Source organism: Pinus tabuliformis, chromosome 2_2, assembly GCF_031772625.1.
Source record: "Pinus tabuliformis cultivar Carrire ecotype Pingquan chromosome 2_2, CPIR1, whole genome shotgun sequence".
NCBI classification, from domain to species: Eukaryota; Viridiplantae; Streptophyta; class Pinopsida; order Pinales; family Pinaceae; genus Pinus; species Pinus tabuliformis.
The window spans coordinates 1,058,383,124-1,058,399,433 of record NC_142300.1 but is presented as its reverse complement, the minus strand read 5'-3'; positions in this window follow the sequence as shown (position 1 = coordinate 1,058,399,433).

Below are 16,310 nucleotides of genomic sequence, written 5' to 3'. Positions count from 1 at the left end.
GTGTGTACTTGACTGATAGCTTCTGATTTGGCCAAAAACTGTGAATTTTTGAGCAATCTGTGACCCGGAAACCAAGAGAAATGAAAGTTTCGTTCTTCAGTGCAGGCTGTGTGAAGGCTGTCTGCATTTCAGCGCAGTTCCCGAAGGGGCTACCTGCGCTGAATGTCAAACTGACAGTGTACTACCTGCGCTGAACCAGTCTTGCCTTGTGCTACTGGGGTTTCCTGCTGTTTCTTGCCCTGTTTTCACCCTTGTTTTTGCAGCCTGTTACCAGTCAATGTACCTATCTGAAACCAACTTTCCTTTCCACTATTCCGCCTTGGTTGTATAAAGAAACTGTGTTTGTTCTTTGTGTATTTCTTGTATCATTTGCAGTTTCCCATAACGAAAGTGAACTAGTCTTGCTGTGGCCTCTTAGATCTAGACCTGTGATTAAGTGTCGTTTTGATCTTAAGAGTTAGTTTATTTGCTGTTCATAGCTGATTGAGCTTTTGCTTTCGTCATATGGTTTGAATTTATATATTTCTAGTGTCGAAACAAGTAAATCTTAAGGTGTCTTTTGATTTTGGACAAGCTTGTTTGCTTTCACTTGAAATTGAATTCAAAGTTATACAACAGCTTTCTTTTTGTATCGTACAAACATTAAGAAAGAGAAAAGAAATACTTGCATTGTGCATGTGCATTATGACAGCTTGCATGTTGATTTAGGAAAAAGTGCATTAGTGTGTGCTCTATGATTTGTGTGAAAAGATGTTGTCTTTCTTTTCCCTCAGTAGTTAAGATTTTCAAAGTTGAAAGATTGAAAAGCTTGCTTATCATCTTAGACTGCATTTAGGAGTGTTACTATACATCTCGTGGTGATCCATAAAGGCAAACTGCTAAACAAGATCAACCTTAAAATAAATTGAATTTACATAACAACGCATTGAAACATAACGCAAACACATAGAGGTCTAAGCTAGAGATGTGTTCCGGCGTCGTTAAACGTGATATCTTAGCGTTGAGTGGTTGGGTGATTCCTCCACGGTGAAGCGATAAGTATCAATACGGACTTGTGCTCCCATGTACCGTCGCGTATATATTGGGAGACCCCTATAGGAACAAAGCCTTTATCCATAGGAAACCGTGTCGGCCGCCCTACTGATCGCAATGCAGTGAACACAGCATTCACGAAGATCGACCACCCGTACCGTAAAACGTATTCTGTGGTTTTGCGAAAAGTTTGGCACACCCTCTGCCTAGATCTCCAGAGCAGTTTCTTTTGGCCTTTTTCAAACTCTATAACTAAAAAAGTCCATCCGAGCATTTGTCACTTCGGGCTCGTTAAAACATCGAAGGAGACTAGAGTCATCTTTAGCTTTTTCTCGACTCTTAAAAAGTGAAAAAGCAAGTTGTGTCTAAAGCGTCGTTATAAAATTTATTTTAAACGGAACATAATCACCTCCTATTCCTGCGTTGATCTGTAGGTTGAGAACATGGAACGCCCCAACCAAGGAATTCCACATGATGGAAATCCTAGTCCTTTCTCCTCTTGGGGAGAAGTTGGTGCGCCCCACATGGCCACATTTTCGCTTCCAGGACTGACAATTGGCCTGCCAATTTGGCTATTCTCAACCAATGTAGTTCAGAACACCATGGTTCCTGAACAGTCGAGTCAATAGTTAGATGAGTCTAGAACTGCCCACCAGCCTTCTACTTCCTATAACTCTTCCTCCAATCCTTCATCTTCACAAGGTAGAGCTGGCAAAAGCCAAGCTCCCATGGAGAAGAAGGAGAAGAAGAAGAAGGAGAAGAAGAAGAAGGAGCCTAAGGCGACTGGGGGAAAGCAAAAGACATCTGACAAAAATCCACACACAGCACAGACCGGGACTAAATCGCCATGTGTCATATGTAGAGGAGACCACTTCCATAGAGATTGTCCCTGTATTCCCCAGATACTAAGGGACTGGTCCCCTCGGTTGCACAATTCGGGAGCATCAACCTCTGATAGCCATGTTGAATGCTTACCGTCAACCAGCGAAAGTGAAGGTTCAAGACAAAGAGGGGGAGCAAGATCCCCCTACAGACTGTGTGAAGGCGATCACGCCATCCACCGTTGTCCCTTCTTAGACGAAGCGAAGAGAGTTTTGGAAGATCGCCCGGTTTCACCGTTGAGACTTCCTCCTGGATACAAAAAACTCGTGCCAAGTCCTTCGTTGGTTGAAAATACAGCTGGCCCGCTCAAGTGGTCAGCTGAAGCATCAGTCATTGAAAATGAACCTACTGAATCCAGACCAGATGAAAGTCTAAAGGTCGAAATGGCAGTTGACCCAGTTCCGCCTTCAGAGGTTTCATCTTCAAATGACACCGTCAATGAAGATTCATCTTCAAATGACACCCTCACTGAAGAGAATAAGGATGACACCATCCAGATTCTTTTCATCAACACCGACTCTGATGAGCATCAGGGCAATGCACCCATTCCTTTATCACAGGAAGGAACATCGTCAGGTTCATATCCGGCCGTGTATTCGGTCCCACCACCAAGCAACCTGGTTGTGTCCTTTGATTGGAACCAACTAGGCAGACCCCGGTTGCCGGCCAGTATACCATTCAGAATCATAGTCCAAATTTATAGAATGGTAATGGCTGGCACTATCATTGATGAAGGGGCATCTGTGAGTATCCTTTCCTCTATTGCTTGGAAAGCACTGGGTTCCCCGGAGCTTTTACCTGAGATAAGAAATCTCGCGGGTTTTGATAAAGGAACCAGTCGACCATTAGGGATCCTCCCCAATGTACCTGTTACATTGAAAGGGAAGACCGTTCAAATGAACGTGATAGTCGTTCAAGGACCCTTGGATTATAACCTACTCCTTGGACGAGACTATATATATTGCATGGGAGCTATAGTCTCCTCACTCTTTAGAGTAATGTGTTTTCCACACGAAGGAAGAATGGTCAAGCTCGTAGACCAACTTTCATTTCCGGGATCACGCATCGCAAATAGTCAAATACCAACCCTGAATGGTCTATTCACCCAAGAAATGTCTCCACCCCCAGTCCTCCTTCCCGATGAGTGCAAGTGATTCGGAAAGATGGGACTGGAACCCAGGGGGCATGCATCCTGGTCTGCTTTGGGCAGAGGAAACCTTGGGTATAAGGTAGAATTTCCGCGAAAGAATATGACTAGTCCGTACCCCGTCCGTGGATGGAAGAGGGGTTGTTCTAGAACAGGATTCTTTTGTCAAGGTTACTTGTTTGACAAAGGTCATTCACCATTGTCTACTTCGGTAGACAGTGCCGAGGAAATGTTTTAGTTTGATGGTGTTAATGAAACAATCCTTGGGTAACCAGAAAGAGGCAAGCCTCACCCTTTAAAACAGATGTTTTATCGGATAAGTAGGGGCAGCCTTGAAATTGTACTTTATACCTGGGGGCATGCAAACCTTTTGGAGTGCAAGCTAAGAGCGGTTATTTATCTGTTTTTGGGATTAGCCGTTTCCGAACTTGCATAAAGAAAGGATGAGAGGGAGCAAAGCTTAGTGAAGATGAAGCTCTATAAAAAATAGAGATCTCACAGGAGACATTCTTATCTTATGACTGGTATTATCGAGCAGTTTTACCGCGGAATTTATGCTCGTTAAAAAATAGAAAAGTGAGATCCGAGCAGTTTTAGCACATAGTTCATGCTCGTTAAAAAATAAACATAAGATTGAGCAAGAGTTTCCTCCAGAGTTTAAGCTCATTAAAAAATGAACCTATTCCGGTAAATAACCATTGTGATCGTAAATTTATTAGCCATAAAAAGCCTTGGTCGTGTTTGCACCTACCACCTCCATTTCATTTGGCCAACCGTTCACCTCCATATGATTGTTTACCCATTTTGAGGAACAACTGCGAAGAGTGATTTCACCTAGCCATCCTTGTGACACTGCCGTGGTTGGAAAATTCCAACCTGTACCTGGAATCTGCTGCTATCCCTGTTTATCACTCGTTCCTCAAAAGACGAGTCTTCTTTGAGCTCTTTTCTCCTGACTCGTAAAATATGAAAAGTTTGCCGAGTTTTGGCCTTCCAGCTCGTTAAAGTGACCGGAAGAGCTATCCCTCCTCTAGATTTTAATCTTTTTGGACCTGAGGGATTATTACACAAAAAGGTCGAGCGCTTGTTTTATTCGGCTCATTAAAGTTATCGAAAACTCATCCCTTTTGTATTGTTTTATACTTTTTCGGACTTAAGGGATTAGATGACGAAAAAGGAATTTTGGAGTTAACTTTCTGTACCTTTTCAGACTCTCTAAAAATGAAAAGGACCGAGTTTTCCTTGTCGTTAGACTCGTTAAAATGATTAAATAGCGACAAACTTGTATTTAGACGAGAACGAGTTTCCCTATCGCTAGGCTCGTTAAAACATAGCGATGGGCTTGCCCGAAGGGCAGGTTATAGAACAAGCATATGTTATCCTCCTCAAGCTTGACAAAAATAAAGAGGTACTGGTCAGAAATGACTGGGGAAAAATTGGGAGAACCTCAAAGCTTTAATGGTAGCAAGTCGCTCTTGAACATGACACTTCTCCTCCGTATCACATCGGGTTGGGTTGTTTCATTCACCGGTCTCATCACCATGGTCCTCACCAAACCATCCACATTTGGGGTAATGCTACCGATCCATCGCATCAGTGTCGTTATATGTTCAAGAGATGTTGTTCAGAAAGAGTCAACCGTGTCCCATCCACTGCCATACATTATCCTTCATCCACCCATGATCGCCACCCTGAATCATATTTCACAGATGTTTTCACCTCCACTAAAATCATTAGCTCCGTTCCGTGTCACTGATGTGGGATTCATTAAGGCCCTCCTTTGACGGATCGCTTCTTGTTGACTTCAACTCATTATCCAAGAAGTTGATCTAGGAACACCCCCCTCAGTACTTTGAAGCTTGCATGCCTCAATGGCAAGTTTCTCACTTCCGGCGACAAGTATACCTCAATGACCTTCGACCAGAAGATTTTGCGTGGTGTTCGATGCCAAGTCCTATATTCACACCACATGAATTGTACTGCAGTACCTTGAGGGTCATTATCATTATCGGTGATTCCTCTCGCACTTGTTAACGGTTTACATTATTGACCGGTAATAAAGCGATGTCTTTCCATGTTCGACTTCAGCGCAATTCTCACATGGATCGACTTGTACTTAGAGTGAAGATCGAACGAGTTTGAAGACCCCGGATCTAGTTTCATCCATCCGGGCTGCGATATATATTCAGGAAATATAAAGACATTTGATATGTACATCATTGCAGCAGATGATCATCCTACTCAAAGGATGATAATTTCAGCAGAGAATTATCAGTCTATCATCAGACGATCGTCTGTTCTATGTACCAAAATGAATTTATAAAGTTGAGCATGGGAATGCCCGCCTCAGCTAGATCATGAAAGCAGAATGAAAAATAATGTATTGTATTGTATTTTATTACAGGTCACCTCTCAGCGATTGAATGAACTTCGGATCCTCCTGATAAAGCATTTCACCTGATAAACGACCTCATACTTTAGGGGGCAACTGTTATAGACATTTTTGTGCCTTACAGCATGAAGCATGAAATGTCAATAATCTAAGGGATCCAAAGTCCCTAAACATGTTGTTCCTACCCCTAGAGGAACAAGGTCAGCAAACCACAGCACTAAATATCAGTTCTCCACCTGAAAACACTCAAAAACAAGCTAATTCTGGATCATGTCAACTGCTCCACTGAGCATCTGCGCTGAATGTCAAATGCTCCACTCTGTACCTGCGCTGAATGTCAACAGTAATGAAGGCTACCTACACTGGGCGAGATTGGCCAAGTGGCACAGTCATTCCTCAAGGTGTCAATGCCCAGGAAGCTTCCAAAATGGCACTTGGATCAGGGAATTCGCCTAGTGATGAGTAAGAGGGTCTAGATCTCCAAGTGGAAGCAAGAACCTCCAAGTGGACTCAAGAACTAAAGAATAACTGAAGTGGGAGAGGACACTAGTCAGCTCCATGCCAAGCTCAAGCTGACTCATCCTTTCTCCAAATATCCTATATATAGAGCTCTCTCATGAGGTCTATGGAGGCTGGAATCTTGTGAATGTAAGGAAGTGCTGTTGGTTTGAGTATAGAACTATTGGGTGATTTGCTTGAAGGAGGTGAAGAGGAGATTTCTTTCTGCTGGGAGGTGTTGCTGGATTGGGCCTCTTATGGTTGTAACACTCTCAAAACTTTACTTCTTCCATTAATAAAGCATTTGAGGTTCTTCTATATGCATGTGTCTCAATGGTGTATTGTTATACTTGTGTATTTGATTTATTCTAATCCTTGAATCAATTATGAATGTATGCTTCTTGTAGTTTCCCTCTCTTGCCCTTTTGCAGGATCTTTGTGTAGCTGGGCCAGTGAAAGAGCAAGGAGCTGGGAGCAAGCAGCAAAGAGGGAAGATTGGATCAATCATTAGCGGAAGATAACGGTTAGTGGATCTCTTTCTCCTCTCTCTTACATCTCATAAAGAAGTAATCTCGAATAACTTTGCTTTGATTGTTGCTGAGGTACTATCACCCTTAGAGTGGGATAGGGTCATTCCGTATTGGATACTTTTCCCAACAACAATTTTATAGCATTCAATATTTCATCAATTCCCAGACTCCAAAACGCTAGTGCTGACCTCTTAGCAAACGTAGCTTCCAAGCTCATTCCCTTAGCCCTGATAGATTTTCAATCGAATTAATCTTTAGACCTTCAATTCCTGATACATTACAAATTGGAGAATTTTCAACAATGATCCTGATATTGTAAGCTTCCTCACATCAGAGGGATCTTATGCCAATCAGATAATTGATGAGGACCAACATGACAGACAATTGCAACAAGATAGCACTAATAATGCTATGCCAAAGTTAGTAGTCAAATTAGAAGACCTATATGATTTGAAAGATCGATTCAAAAGATCTACCAATTCAAAACTTCAAAGTTCAACTCTGAATTATGAATTAGTAAATCTAGAAACTGACTCCAAGCCGTAGAATATCAATCTAGGTCTTGGCCTAGCCCCTGAAGAAATATTAGCGTATGTTTGTCTCTTGAAACAATACAAAAGTGTCTTTGCTTGGAGCTACGATGAACTTAAGACGTATGACACTTCTATCATTCAGCATACAATCCCAATGATAAACGATGAAAAACCTGTCCAGCAAAAGCTGAGAAAGATCCATCCTAATCTAAAAAACCAGATCAAGTCTGAACTCAATAAATTATTGAAATCCAAAATTATTTTTCCTGTTCGACATTCTAAATGGGTTTCCAATATGGTTCCCATTAGAAAGAAAAATGGAGACATTAGAATTTGCATTGACTTTCGAAATCTTAACAAAGCCTTCCAAAAAGGTAACTTTCCTTTGCCTCCCATGGAGCAAATATTATAGGCAGTTGCAGGATCAGAATTAATGTCTTTTTTGGATGGTTTCTCCAGCTACAACCATGTTTTGGTCCATCCTGACGATCAATTAAAGACCACGTTCAAAACCAAATGGGGTACTTATGCATATTAAAAGATGCCTTTTGGTCTGATCAACGCTGGCACCACATTTCAAAGGGCCATGGACATCGCATTTAAGGGATTAGTAAATAAATCAGTAGTAATCTACTTGGATGATATAACTGTATATTCCAAAAAACGAGGTAATCATCTCAAAGATTTAAAACAGATCTTCCAACGTTGTCTAAGGTATGGAATTTCACTTAACCCGAAAAAATCCTTTTTTGCATTAAGTGAAGAAAAACTTCTTGGATTTATAGTGTCAAAATCTGGAATCCATATTGATCCCGACAGAATCAAGGAGATTTCCAAATACCCTTACCTCACAACAAGAAATCTATGCAATCTTTCCTTGGCCAGATTAATTTTGTAAAGAGATTTGTTCCCGACTTTTCAAGAATCGTATCTCCCTTACAGGCAATGATTAAAAAGAATTCAATCTTCAAATGGGGCTAAGATGAATATGAAGCATTCAATTTGATTAAACAAGCGATTGTTAACGCCCCATCTTTAGCAACTCAAAATTTTTCCGACCCTTTCATTTTGTATACATTTTCCTCTGATAGATCATATGTTGCAATACTCACTCAAGCAAATCAAGACAAGGCAAAAGTCCTAATTGCATTTTTCAGTTCAAATCTACAACGGGCTGAATTAAATTACTCAGACGTTGAAAAACAAGCTTATGCTGTTTTTAAAGCGATCAAACATTTCAGACCCTTTCTGCTTAAGACCCATACAAAAATCATAGTACTGTTTCCAGCGGTAAGAAATCTCTTAGTACAGAAAGACGTGGGTGAGAAAAGAGCCAATTGGGTTACTGCCTTACAAGAATACGACGCAGAAACTAAACCAACAAATATTATAAAAGGTCAAGGCTTTTGTAAAACGTTGGTTGGAGCATCGCTTATTTCCAAAATACCATCTTCAGAAGTACAAATGTACGAGGTAAGCCTAAACGATCTTGAATCATTATACACTGATATCATATTTTATCTAAAAAATGGATATGCTCCTTCAAACCTAGATTATACAAAGAAAATAGCCCTAAGGTTGAAGGCTAAGCAATATCAGCTTGTGAACAATGTACTTTTTAGGATGAATTATGATTCTGTTCTCCTTAGATGTCTTGAGAAACATGAAGCTAAAAAAGTGTTGCAGGAACTCCACGATGGACCAGTAGGTGGACATTATGCTGGAGATGCTACCGCACATAAAATCCTGCGTGCAGGATATTATTGGCCTACACTATTCAAAGACGCACATAGCTACGTAAGGAAATGTCAAGTTTGTCAAACTGCTGCTGGGAGACAAAAGAAACCATCATTGCCTTTGCAACCAGTCAACATTGAGCAGCCTTTTGATCAATGGGGATTAGATATAATAGGTGAGATCATTCCTCACTCTTCTAAACAGCATAGGTATATCCTTACAGCTACAGATTATTTTACTAAATGGGTAGAAGCAGTTCCTCTCAAGACAGCTAATGCCGAACACATCATTGATTTCATAGATCAGTTCATAATCACCAGGTTTGGTTTACCCTCTGCTTTAATGTTTGATAATGCATCGTATTTTTCTAGCAATGCTATGACTGAATTTGCACTCAAAAGAGGTTTTAAACTTAAATACTCTGCCAATTATTACCCATAGGGGAATGGATTAGCTGAATCAACGAATAAAAACTTAATCAGAATCATTAAGTGAACCATTCATCAAAATCATAAGAATTGGCACAGATCCTTAATATATGCTCTATGGGCAGACTGAATAACGCAAAAAGCCTCCATTGGCACTTCTCCCTTTAATTTAGTTTATGGGAAAGAAGTGGTCCTTCCAACTCATCTAGCGATTCCCTCTTTGGCCTTAGTTCAATATATTAATGAAACACCAACCTCTTCCTTACAACTAAGGCAACTGCAAATCCTTAAGCTAGAAGAGCAATGAGAACAGGCTAAAATAACTCATGCTCATCACCAAGCATTAGTAAAAGCTTCTTTTGATTCAAACATGATATCCAAAAAGGACTTTCAGATTGGAGATCTAGTTTTAAAATGGGATAAGTCCCATGAGGAAAAGGGAAAACATACGAAATTTCAATGAATGTGGCTTAGCCCTTTCCAAATTGCAGAAATCATAGGTCCATCTATTTTTATGTTACAGGATTTAATAGGAAAAAAAGAATCTTTACCTGTTAATGGACAGATCCTTAAAAAATACTTTCCATAGGAGATCAGTCTTCTATTTTTGTAAATTAGTTTTTCCTTTATTTTGATAATAAAACCAGTTGTAAATGGTTACATTTGGAATTCATGAAGAAAAAAAAAAAAGAACAAACAAACAAACAAACAAACAAAAAAACAAAAATCTAGTATTTCTTTTAGATTTTGTTTTTCGCTTGTATAAATAGAATTGATTTAGAAAATTGATCATTATTATTAAAAGATATAGTCAAAGGCTATAAGCTTGAAAATGATGCTAGTCTCAACCTTGTAAATTTTGATAGAAAACGACCTTTAGTGGGAATTTGTTTTATATCAGTCAAATGAAAGGTATCAATAACAAAACTAATATTATCTGTAGAAAAGCTCTTTCCAAAAAAATCTACCATTGTCGTCTAGAGCTATTCTTAAGGAAACAATGACTTCCTCCCCACCTAGGGAATTACGAGCTTCAAGGAATAATCCAGTGATACACTTTGACTTAAAGAATAAGAGGTCTCATCACGAGCCGACTTATCATGATCATAGATATTATAGCTTGCTGACTTTTCCAAAACTACATACCACAACAGGGCAATGACTCAAGATTGTTGCAATCAAAAGACAAGGGGTCTCATCACGAGCCAGCTTGTTCAGCAAAGTTATAAATCAAGTGAGTGGCACTGTCATACTTTGGCTATCAAACCAAGGCATTATTCTTTGAGGATTAAAAGAAAATAAAAGCAATAAGTGTGGATATGGATTTCCCTTTGAAAATCATACTTTTCCCCAAGTAGGATACAGGATCATTGCTGGGTAAAAGGTAACCCTGTCGATGCTATAAACGCCTGCTCGTAGCATAGGTTCTACCTACGACAAATGAGCATATTTAAAACTAATTTACAGAGAAGCCTTTGTTTTTATCTTCATAAACCAAGTAGTGACTGATGTAAATACAATGACTAGCTCTAGGAAGTAAATAACCAAAGTTAACATAGAAGAATCAAACTATCATTAACAGCTGAAAGCGTGATGTACTTTATCTTTCCATAATAAAGTTTGATTTTCTAGAAAAGCTTCTGTTTTGGAAATTTAGAAAATTCAAAAGAAAAGCAGAGATAATTGGTTCTTCCAAGTGAATCGCCAATTCTTGTGGCCAGCAACAACCACCCTTCTTATTTAGTTTTATTACTAATACTAAATAAGTGGGGACCCTTATTCAAAAAATTAAAAAAATAAATTAGTGCTTGTATTCCCTTTTTGAATAAAACTTACTATCATAAACTTAGGAGAATACCCGAAAAATCTCAAAAGACTTAAGTTTTATGATAAGTCCGAACAAAACCGTTCCCTTAATAAAAAGCGTCACATCGCAAAAAGGTAATGGAGGCCTTCCTACAAGTGGAATCCTAAGATTGCGAAATCACGATGCGAAATCATGCATCAAAAGACCCTCATCGCATCACATGCCTCAAATATCACTTAAGCTGAAATGCCTCAAACCGCCGATATGCGATGGCGCATCTCGCAAATCGCATTTTGCAGAAAACACGTTATAACGGATGATTGCCACACGCAACGGATTAGCGATATTGCGATCTACAATATTGCGAAGCAAATCGCAAAATCACCTTATCACAGATCTACAGGGCTCGTTGTTCGAAAAATCTTTTTCCATAAACCGATGCCCAGTTATGCGCGTTAATGTTAATTAATGAGTTAGTTGGCAATCATTAATGAAATATGGTTTTGATCTGATCGAAGAGCCATTTCACGTAGGGTGATATATTTTATATGTTTTCAACATTTAAAGCTTTCCCATCACCTTTTTCTTATCATTACTCTTGCCTCATTTGTAAACTGCAGGAGCAAAGAGCAGAGAAGTGTACATAGGAGTGTTCAGATTATTATGGGAAAGAAGGGTAAAGCTTCAAGTTCTGAAGATAAAGAGAAGACACCCTTATACACAGACACCACCTGTAACAAAGATGCCGGTATTACTACTTGGGAAGGCATGTACAGTCTACTCAAAGAAGAAAACCCCAGAATAATGGAGGTTACAGCTACTACTGGCTCACACGGGTCATCTGAGGCGTCTATTACAGAACTATCATGTTCATTCTTGCACCGGATAGTGGCGAAGCCCAAAATTCTTCCATACATGGACATGGTCAAATGGGTACTAGATAGTGCTGATATCATGAATAGACAGTTTAAGACTCAGAGCCGAGAACGTACGCAGTCATTCTTTCCACAAAATTTAAGGTTTATATCATGTAACAAAAGGACGGTGCAAGAGGCGAAAAATAGCACCAGGGAAGCCCAGATCCAGAAACGGAGGCAGTTTCTGATGCGCAATTAGCGCCTAATCGCGCATTGCTAGGCAAAACCTCATGAAAAGAGAAGCCTCTAATCGCTCAGTCGCCTATAATCCCAGAAATTTGTAGGAAAAAGTACTAAAGGCGAAAGGAAAAACTTGAACTCAAAAACCAGTGGTATTTATCAGGGATATCCTCAAGTGGTATGTAAATATCTACCAAATTTATAGCATCTATAGACAAGCTGGAGATAGAAGGCTCAAGAAAAAGCAGAGTCCATCAAAAGGTTAGCCAAGTTGAATTGGGATTCTTACTGGACGTACTTGGTAAAACCACACAGCCAGTGCATGACTCTCAAATGTGTCATTAACTCTACCGAGAATATGGCGCCAGCACTTGCCGATTCCGTTTTCATAGGACAGCTAAAGTTGGAAGTCGGTCGGCCAACTCTCCTCAAGAAAATGTTGAACGCTTGCGACTACAAGGAAAATATACATAGATAGTTAGTTGTAAGTTTTAGTTTTAGATTCAGTTTTAGTTTTAATTTTTCTTTATTTTTTGCCTAAAATGAGGACATTCATTTAAATCGTATCCTACATTTTTGTAATAAATTATTTTTAGATTTAGGTAGTAGTATTTAAACCCTTCTCATGCATGTAGAGAAGGGTCCTGAAATTTGTCAAAAACTTGTCCTCAGAACATGCACTTTTGCACCCTCCGAGGGGGTTTTGATGAATTAATTGAACAAGATTTATTGATATCTGCGTTTAATAACTACTACTGATGTTGCACTTTTGTACTCTTAGTAGATGTTGGATTAAGAAGAGATAGATCATTATTGTTGAAGCTCTTGAGTAGAACTAGTTATAAATGGTACTTTTATCTCTTAACTATTTCTGCTTATGTGTTAAGGTGATATTCATGTTCAGTTATTTATATATGAATGCTTGAATGCTTGAGCTATCATTTGGCACTTCTATATGGTGATAGCTATTTATTTATGCTTTAATATATGAGTAACTTATTATGCGATATGTTTTTCGCAATTGTTTTGTCTAACTTTTTATACGAAATGGTTTATGTTTATTGAATTCTTTTCTCATGGCAGTTGAATGATCTTTATTACCAATTGCCATTTGAAATCATTTTAGATCGCATAACTGAAAGATTAAATCCCGAGTTAGTTTTAGAATTAGATATTTCTGTTCATTAGAATACAATTACATTAGATTTAGAATAAAAGCATTTTACTTAGAAATTATTAGGAAGGAAATATCAAATTCTCAACACACACACACATAAATTGGGAAACTGGTGATAAACTTTCTCTAAAGACTTGGGGCTCTGAGCTCTGCAATGCGACTTGCGCTATTCCATATGCGCTAACCCTAACCCCTGCTTCCTCTCAGCCTTCAGCGACTTAGCCACATAACTCCCATTGAGTTCTTAACCATGGATGCGCCCTCGGGAGGGGCGAGATCATCCCCCCCTCCTCATATCGGTACCTCTTCTGACAATACCAAACCCACAGATTCTCTGTTCAAACCAGATGATCTCCCAGGGAAAGATTAGGGTACAGAACCTGCCAACGATGAAGCTGGGAATACAGCGGCACGTGATGCGACTGCCAATGACAAAGGCGTGAACCAAAAGTCCCCAACGTCACAGCCAAAGGCGTCTTCGGCAACATGCATTCTGAAAACTGCAAAAAGAATCAAAGTCGATCTCCCCAGTCAAAGAATCAACAGCGAAATCCAATTTATGAGGGACCATGCACTCATAGGAAAGTTCCTCAGATTCTGGCCAACTGAAAAGGCCTTGCATGGTTGGATTGCTTCAAAATGGAAGCCTAAAGGACAAGTCACTCTGCAGCTTGGTCCCAAAGGCTTCTTTACTGCAACTTTCAACTGTCTGGAGGACAAATCTCGCATATTTGAGGGAGGCCCGTATTTCTTTAACTCTTCAGGTCTGTACCTTCGAGAATGGAAAGAAAGGTTCAACCCAGATAAAGAAGACTTCAGTTGGGCTCCAGTATGGATATGCTTGTACTCCCTTCCTTTGGAATACTGGAACGAGGAGACTTTAACGGACATAGGCAATAGCCTGGGGGTCTTCATCAAAGTTGCTGAGGAAACCAAAACTCGAAGATACACCTCATATGCCAGGATCTGTGTTCAAATGCATCTGACCAAAGCTCTTGCAGACTCGGTAAGTCTATTTCATGATGATTATGAATGGATCCAAACAATAGACTATGAACATATTCCTTTTCATTGCCGAAAATGCCATGAACATGGCCATCTTTTCAGGGATTTTCCTCTGAATCTTCAGCCCAAAACCCCAGTTAATGATACCAGCAAAGACTCTGAAGGATTTACTAAAGTCCCTAATCACCACCGGCATGCAAAGAAAACTCCCGCAGCCCCAGAAAGCTCAAAAAGACCTGATACCCAGAACAGATTTATCATTCTTTCCTCTCAAGACACTACAGAGGATCATCATGCAGATCCTTTGGTGAACCCTTCTCCCTCCTCATCCTCCCAGATTCCAAAAGCTTCTCTGCCATCCTCAACCACCGCTCTCTCTAGCCTTCCCAACTCGACCTCATCGGAGAAAACTGTTCCAGAGATCGCCCTGCAGTCTTCTTCAATGGAGCTGGATGCTGCTCTAGCCCTCAATATTCAAGATAATACTATCGAGGAAGATCAGAACACTCTGACAAATATGGATGAGGATCCAGAGAGTGTAAGCCTGGAAGGTTTGGACATTCTCAAATTGGAAACAGCATGCAAACAGAAAGAATACAATACAATACCCCCCTGGGAAATCGAAAGGCTGGAAGGAGTTCTAACCAGGGCTCAGCATAATAAATGTCTAGGTATCCAAGCCGGAAGTCCATGGGATGGAAAGAAAATCTTGAAAGAAATGAAGAAAAGAGGGCGCAAAATGGATCTGCAAAGGACCATTATTATAGGAGAAATGCTAGTGGAATCTGGGAGATTCCCCAAGCTGACAAAGTTCTACAAATCTCAACCCCATTGTTCCTCATGAAGCTCATTTCCTAGAACGTGAGAGGGCTTAATAGCCCCTCAAAACACAAAATGTTAAAAAACTTGATCCAGCAAGAAAAGCCCACATTAGTTTTTCTTCAAGAAACAAAAAGTAACAGCACTGTTATAGAAAGGATTCTTAATAAGGTCTGGTTAGGATGTCGCTCAGTCTCAATGGATGCTTCAGGTGCTTCCGGAGGGCTGGAAATCTTGTGGAACCTGTAGGTACTCACCCTTCAAGACTTTCATGCCTCTCATTTCCTCATCCAAGCCACCTTCCATCTCATCGGGACAAACATTCACGGTCATCTCTCCAATGTTTATTTTCCGCAAAATTTACAACAAAAATTGGATCTATTGGATACACTCACAACTCTCAATTCTAATAGCTAGTTTCCCCTATGGATTGGTGGCGGCGACTTCAATATCATAATGGCTTTGGAGGAGAAAACAGGCAGAAAATCGAAGCTAGAAGGCGATAGTATTGGTTTCAAAGACTTCATTCAAAGCAACCAATTAATGGACATTCAGACTTCAAATGGTATATATACCTGGACCAACAAACAGAGGGGACCTCAACATATTACTTCCAGGCTGGATCGTTTCCTCATCTCGGATAATGCCATACACCTGGGTGGGGACTTTCATGCCTCCATCATGCCTCAAGTGGGATCCGACCACTGGCCCATTATGTTATAATGGACGCGCCTAGGTACAAAGTGCAATAAACCTTTTCGATTTGAAGCCTTTTGGTTCTCACATCCAAACTTCAAAGCAGTGTTTAATGAGGCTTGGAAATCCTTTATCCCACCTAAAGGACCCAAGATGTTCTAGTTCCAACAAAAATTAAAAAACCTCAAACAAGTTCTCAAAATCTGGAATCGAACTCAGTTTGGCAACATCTTTGAGCATCGAAAAAAGCTGGAGCAGCAAATGTGCTCACTCCAACAGAACATCATCTTGGAGGGAAGGACAGAAGAGCATGCGCAACAGGAGCAGACCCTCTTGACCGAAATTGAAGCACGCAGGCAGCAAGAAGAAATCCTGTGGCGACAAAAGTCTAGAATCTGGTGGCTTAAGGAAGGGGAGAAAAATACAAAATTTTTCCATAGATCTACCATCCAAAGAAGAATGCACAATAATATAGCCTTCATCAATAATCGTCAAGGGGAGAGATTAGAAGCGCATGAAGAAATGGAACA